General features: G+C 35.5%; 1 long non-coding RNA gene across 1 annotated transcript; it reads left to right on the top strand.

The window, feature by feature from the left end:
* Positions 1-545: 545 nt before the first annotated feature.
* Positions 546-3,830, top strand: LOC137473114 (uncharacterized). The gene is made up of 2 exons (XR_010998617.1): positions 546-3,571; positions 3,615-3,830. It is a non-coding gene; the product is annotated as an uncharacterized lncRNA (long non-coding RNA).
* The last annotated feature ends 3,677 nt before the right edge of the window (positions 3,831-7,507 follow it).

The raw sequence follows: 7,507 nt of genomic DNA, 5'->3' as shown, positions 1-7,507 counted from the left end.
CTAATTATCCACTTAAAACTCTGTACCCCACTGGGGTGGTGATAAGAAAGCAGAGATCTATGACACTGGTTCCACAGCCATACCATCTTGCCATGCACAAATCAAAAAGTCAGTCTTAGAGTACCTGCTGGTGTTCACCGATGCTCAGAGCAGAGAACACAAATGCTTGCTGGATGCTATGTACTAACAAATGGAGGTGAGTGCTGTCTCTGATCCCAGAGTAATTACAGTGCTCTTTTTTGATTTAACATCAGAACTGAAAACTGATTGATTAATGCACGTATTCCCTTAACATTTAAACATAGTCATTTCCTGTGTGCTAGCACACAGTAATGTGTTAGGAATTCAATGTAGTCTTTCAGAAAGGAGATGTAACTACCATCATTGACTTACAGTAGTTGTGAGAAATTATTCAAGCTTATTTGACATACAGATGAAAAAATACTATCTTCATCTTCTGTGTTCAACTGAACATTCATGGGCTAATGAATACATATTCCTTCATTTATATGAAACTTTGAATGTAGGCCTGTATACCTGGGAAAACAAGTGCCTAAGAGAGGAAACATGATACACAATAAGGTAAAGGAGAATGGCACTGAGAGTTGTAAAATCACAGAAATTAGACCCAGAAAGGATGGTGAGTTATTTATCCTTTTCTGCTTGATAAGTGTTTACATCTAAGAGAGAAAATTTGCTCTGGGTGCCAGCTTGAATGATTTTTGGTGGAATGATCAAGGAAACTGTTGTTTGCTTTCTGCAGTGGTTCAGAAGTTTGCTCATTCTTTGATAGTAAACAGATGACATCAAAGACATCTGACTCCATCACCACCTTCCTCCTCACAGAATCAATACACAGTGCCCTGAGCTTTGACCAATTACTCTGGTCAAAGACAGTAAATTTACTCTGTGAAACTTCGTCTTTACCTTGATTCCACCAGATGACGATTTCACTATTTTTCTGCCAGACAAAGGTGACTAGCCATCTTCACATCTCAGGAGAGATGTTGTAGTTGCCAATCATGGATAAATGAAAACTACAGGGTAGTGATAATTCCTGGCATTAACTAGATCCTGGCTTTGGAGCAAAATCCTTCAGCTCTATGTCTTGCACCATCAACAGCTTAGAGCTGAACTATACTTTGTAATGTAATATGCAAAGTTTTACTTGATGCTACTGCTTTTAGATAAGGTGACTTCTATTTGTGTAAAGAGTATGCCTCCACTAGCAATTTCAGTGGAAAGTGTTAGTGTGCCTCTTTATATTATAATATGTGAAATTTGTGAAACTAGTATTATGGGAATATTTCACATATGAGAAACATGTGAAGCTAGTATTCCACATGTGTTAAAAGCAGATGGAAAAACTTCTATCATGATTTTAATAAAAACTAGGGGAGTTAATTCTGCCTTGTCTAAAAAAAAAAAAAAAGAATAAATGCTCTTTGTTAAATAATACCTTTTCTTGATTCCATAAAACTGCTTTAAAATTAATTATCGGTTTGACAACAATCTCCTGTTTCTGTGTACATTTCTTTTTCAACAAAACAGCTACTTGTACCAGTAATATGCTAACCTGGTGCAGGTGGCTCAGCTTTTCATCTCTGTATTGCTTGTATAACTTCTTTCTCCTGACATAGCTGCAGTTTGCAAAATACTGGTATTCCTTCATTAACTCTCCACCTCTTTTGAATATGACAGTTCCACAAGGTATCCTCATGATCTTACAGCTGTTGTGCTCCTTTGACTGCTGCTTTCACAGATTCATGCTCTTAAAAGTAGCCTACAGTAGGTGTTGTTCCTATACCCCACAACTGCATGTGTGATATAAGAGCCCGACGATACCTTCTGCCATATGGAGCGCTGCAAGCTGTTCATGAGCTGCACTGCTGTCCGTGAGAAATCATTTCAAAGATGCATTCTTTTGAACATATATTAAATGTTCTAGGACAGGAAAAGCATCAGATTAGAATTTCAAATTGTGGAATTGAACTGATTTACCCTAGTGGGGCATAAAATGCTGTGGGCTTTTCTTTTGTTTGTTTTTTAACATGTATATATTCCCAATTACCTAGAAACCAAGATAAACTTACCAGAGTGTTCATTGTCTAATAAAACTTGCAACTTCCATTACTATCAGGAAGAAACATTGTTCTCAACTACAGTAGATCCTGGTATAAGCTGCCTAGAAAATTCCTCCTTTATATTTTTTTCTAATCTGCAAAGTCTTACGTCTGCAAAAAGTGATATTATGATTTCAAACATAAATGTAAAAAATCAGCAAGCAAGTTCTAAAATGATACTGGTCTTAGTCTGCTATACTTTATGTCAGAATCAAAAGCATGGTGTTGAGGGAAAAATGGAGGGAGAGCATTCTGTAATTAATTATTAATATGATTTAAATAATGGTGACTCATGTTCTAAACTTATATTAAAATTGTCAAATTTTAGCTTGAGGGGAGCTATTGTTTCACCTTTATTATGTATGGGCTGCCTTTCTTTTTCTTTGCTCCTATAGTATATCTTGTTTCCTTTCCTGTGTTATTGCATTTTTATGTGTGCAGCAAAATCAGTATAGAAGATCCAGAGATAATTATATCTTCATTAATATTAAAAAGACTAAACAGTAATAAACAGAAAAATCAGGATGATTAAATAAGAGGAAAGATAAAAAGACAATCAAATGTGTATTTTTCTAAGAAAAAATGCATGCCCAGTGGAAAAATCAATAATTATATAGAATTTAATCTTATGGTGTTATGCAAATTAGGGGAAAAAATCTTAAGCTATATAAATTAACAAGAAAGACCAGGTGTTGAGCACTAAATAGCTAAGTCCAAAGGAACCGTGCTGATACGTGCTGCAAATATTGCTGCAATTTATTTTCACAGACGTATATAATTTAATTTGGTAATTAGGAAGGGCATTTGCATCGATCTGTCAGTTGCCATTGGCACAGAGAGATTTTGTGATGCAGAGGGCTAAAGTTGCCTTTATTGTTGATTCTGAAAATGTGGTCTGTGTGCTAGTGAGTAGTCTGCAAGGTCGTAGTAAGTGGTCTGTATTTATTCTGTGCATGCTACTCTTCAAGAAACTTTGAAGCTGCAATTGATGCCTGTCATTTTTCAGAAAGTTTTACTAATCTAGCCTTATTTCTTTTGCATATCCTGAGCTATATTTCACTGACATTCATTACTTGACACATAGTGTTAAGGCATATCCTTTAAAAAGACAACAACTTTGGTTTTGAAAACTTAAACTGAAGGGCAACCATCATATCCCAAAGTCATTTGATTCAGTGTTTAATTATCCCCACAAGTAGGAACAAATCACCAAGGAAATTAACCTATGCTATGCAGGAAGTCTATTGTGTATGTGATGAAAGGCATTACTCCCTGAGGAAATAAAGTGATCTAAGGAGAAAGAAATGGAAGATGTGATCTGTTTTATACAAAGTTCTTGTTCATTGGTATTTGCTGATCCATGGCATATTATTTACTACTACTACTACTACTACTACTACTACTACTATTATTATTATTATTATTATTATTATTATTATTATTATTATGTTGGACAAAATACTGTCAATGGTTGATTGTGGACATTTTAAGTAACAGCTTTCTTCAAGTTCTTAAAAGTTAGGTTAATGTCTATACTTTGTTTTCCACTGAATCGTATTATTTTACAATAAATATGCAATGTATATATTGTAGTATTATATGTATATGTTTTATTTATACTGGATGGCGTTCATAAGAAGGGGAAGGGAGAGCAGAAGAGAGAGGGAGGGATTCTGTGTATGTTGAAGGATGACAGAGAATTCAAAGTAAAGAACAAAAGTGTTATTATGGTGTTATTAATTTCTGAATTTTTAACACCATTGTCTGGGTATAACATATATCTTTGTTATTTGTATGTGACATATTTTGGAAATTAAGGAAAGTATTTAATTTGTATTTTGTTATCCAGCTTGGAAGCTAATCTCACTAATAGGACTCTTGCCATTTATTCCTAAATGAGCCAAATAAATTTTTTCACTTTTCTTCTCTAAAATGGCTTTAAATTTCTAAGAATTATGTCATTTCTCACAACAGATTCTGGAAAAACAAATCTTTTGAAATATGCACTTCATTATTAAAATAGGTTAAAAAAATCACCAAATGTATATTTGTATTTATTCCATGAGTGGGACCATCACTGTTTTTTTTGTTTGTTTATTGTCTTCTAATAAATTTCTTTGGAATTCCTTCATACTGTTACAGCTGGTTTGTCTTTAGGTGTTAGTGGATCAGGATGTCCAAGGGCACCTTCACAAAATAGTATAAATCTGCAATACAGAGACTGTGTGGTGATAAACCAACTTGACAGAAATCATAGTTTAGATCTAGTTGTGTCACTTTGTTTGAGAATGATTTAAAACTTTATACCTTACTCTGGTGGGGAGTTCATATTCTATGCACTGGCAAATAGACACTACAAACAGAAAACCCCGGATGATGAATCCTTCATTCTGCAAATGAATTTCATCTTGCAAAAACTCACAAACTTTTCTAAGTATCTATTTTTAAAATATTTCTCAGTAGGAATGAATGCAGTAAAACTAATTGTGCCAACACTGAAACAGTCTGTATTTATCTTTTAAAAGAAATTACTGAAATAATTGCAGTATGGTATTGCTCCCATATGTTTAATTAAAGCTTTTAAATATGCAAATCTAACTCATCCTTTCTTGCTGACCATTAGATAAGGACATGGTTTTGTTGTTTCTGAAACACTAGAACATTATAGGAGAGAATGCACTCAGTACCTTATAAGCAATACAAAATGTCTAAAAGTATGAAGAAGTTTTTTCATGGTTTGTCGTCTGGAGAAACAGGCAAATTTTCCAATTTTTCTAAGTTTTTGAAATATTATAAAAACAAGTTATTGTGGCTAAAAGAATGCTGCACACCAGCTGGGCAATGAAAATATGGATTTGCTAATGTGTGATGGTAAGTGTAAGCAATTCAAGTTTCTTTTACTCTTTCACAGTAGATTGAAGTACTTCCAATTACTTTGGGGTGGTTTTTGTCCTGGACTGCTACTACATACCTTAAAATTTACCATTTGTAAACTGGTATGTGATAAATGGTTCATGTAGCTAAGCCATAAACTATGTTCAAGGTCAGATGGGGCTAGATGGGGCTTTGAGCAACCTCATCTACTGAAAGATACCCTCAGCAGAGGGGCTGGACAAGATACCTCTCCCTAAAGATCCCTCCCAACCCAAATCATTCTGTGATTCTGTATAATGACTCTTGTTTTTAAATTAAAAAAAAAAAAAAAAAAAGTAAAAAAAAACTTGTGGTTTTCATCACACAACCCAGGCATTGTTATAGTCTTCTCCTAGTGTCTCTTAGGAAACATGGAATTAAAGTTCTGGTTTGGGTGCAAATTAGGAGACTGAAATTATTTAATATTTGTTGATTTAGGCTGCAGTAAAATTAATTGGACTTGTTTCCAGTCATGCATCTCACAAGTCATATTAGAAGATAATGGCACACTGTCACCACTGGCTGTAGTTTAAAACAAAAAATTGGCATGTGGGGTGAGGGAGGGGGGAAATATCTTGACCATAAAAGTCAAGCTGAAAATAGAATCGTAAATGAATCTAATCATACTGCACTCAGCATCTGAATGCAAAATGAAGTCAAGAGAATTTTCAGTTTTGCTTTTAAGATATATTCTATTTTAAATTCATTTGATTAGAAATGGAATTTGATTAACGTGTTCCATGACATGGTACTTCATCTTGTCACAGGAACTGACACGAGTTGTTCAGAAGTTTTAAAATAAGACAAGGTGGTTTTCCTGGAAATGAAATTTTCATTTTAATTTCATTAGCATTTGAGTAGTGTTTATTAAACAGCACTAAGTATTCCTCTATATGTCTAACTACATCATCCCTCCAAAATATGTGTATTTTTGTAAAAAAAAAACTTGAGCAATGTTCTTCCCAATGGCATTCTGAGGGATTCAAGGCAGACAGTTTTCTTTCTAAGTATTGTAGCCATTTGTAGAACAAATGGTTATTTGTTCCCTCAGATATGGCAGAAAATTACTGTACACCAGTCAATTCCCATACACAAATGCATGGGGCATGGGGAGCAAGGACCCCATGATCTTATTGGAGTTATGGGGATGTGATGGGATTGCTCAAATGACCAGGGTGTGTGAGAGATGGATATAAGCTCATTAGGAAGGACTGAGCAGAATGGTGAGGAGAGGGATCTACTCTTGATATGAGAGACCAGTGAGGTTGCCTGGAGTTCTGTCTGTGGGAGGATGATGAATCATCTGGGAGGTTACAGTTTGAGATTAGTTATCTGGGGTACAGTTTTGGTCATGTGGAATTTCCAATAACTTTACTCTGAAAAAAAGGAGATCCAGAAGAGCTGGATGATTTTCAAGGATCACCTCCTGCAAGCTCAATTAAACAGGGAGTTCCTGTGTAAACACCGACATGAAAAGGAAGCAAGAACAAATGATACAATAAAAAACCCAGATACTGCCAAAGCATGGAGGGGTGGGATGAGGAAAGTTAAAGCCCATCTGGAGTTGATGCTGAGGTGAAAGACAATAAATAAAACTTATACAGGTGTATCAGCAGCAAGAAAAGATATGGAAAATGTAGGTCTGCTGTAAATGGGACAAGGCATCTGATGACAAAGAAGATGGAAAAGGACAAGATTTCTAATGTCACCTTGTCCTCTTTATCAGTGTGTCTGGTCTTGAGGCCTCTGAAACTGGAGGTGAAGTCTGGAGCAAGGAAGACTTACCCTCAGTGGAGGAGTTTGCTGATGATACAAATTGGGAGAAGCAGTTGATGCACCAGATGGCTGCCCAAAGAGGTGCTGTCTCCACCCTTGAAGATATTCAAAAGCCATCTGTGCACTGCCCTGGGCAACCTGCTGTCGGTGGCTCTGTTGAGCAGGGGAGCTGGACTAGATGATCTCAAGAGATCCCGTCCAACTGCCACTGCTCTGTGTTTCTTTTTCAGTTAAGCTATTTTCTTATGTAGATCTTCTACTAAGGGCTAATGCTGACCTTTACAGGCCTGGATTTCCATTTGAGCATCTTGTTCTTAAATTTTGTGGTCAAGCAAGGCTGGTTATCTAGTTTTGCAGGAATTTTGCAATAATAAAAAACAAGCTTATTTATTCCAAAAACCTTTCTGTAAAAATCTGAGTCTGAACAGAAATTCATCCTAGACTTATATATCAAAATTCTTATTGTGTGATGCTACAACTCTTTGCAGTAACAGGCAGAGAGATGGGTTCATATAGAGAAAGAAATCTGCCTAAACCTCCAAGGAAAAAAACCCTAGTGTTTGAATAAAAATTTTATTCCCTGCTACCTTAGGTTTGCAAAACCTAAGAGCACATAGATCTCAAAAGGCCATGTCATGGAGACATAGATACTTCTTCTAATGTAGCCAGTATACCTGTGTAATAGAACATTTACT

Source organism: Anomalospiza imberbis, chromosome 4 (genome assembly GCF_031753505.1).
Source record: "Anomalospiza imberbis isolate Cuckoo-Finch-1a 21T00152 chromosome 4, ASM3175350v1, whole genome shotgun sequence".
In the NCBI taxonomy this organism is placed as follows: domain Eukaryota; kingdom Metazoa; phylum Chordata; class Aves; order Passeriformes; family Viduidae; genus Anomalospiza; species Anomalospiza imberbis.
This window is presented reverse-complemented; position numbering and strand designations above follow the sequence as displayed.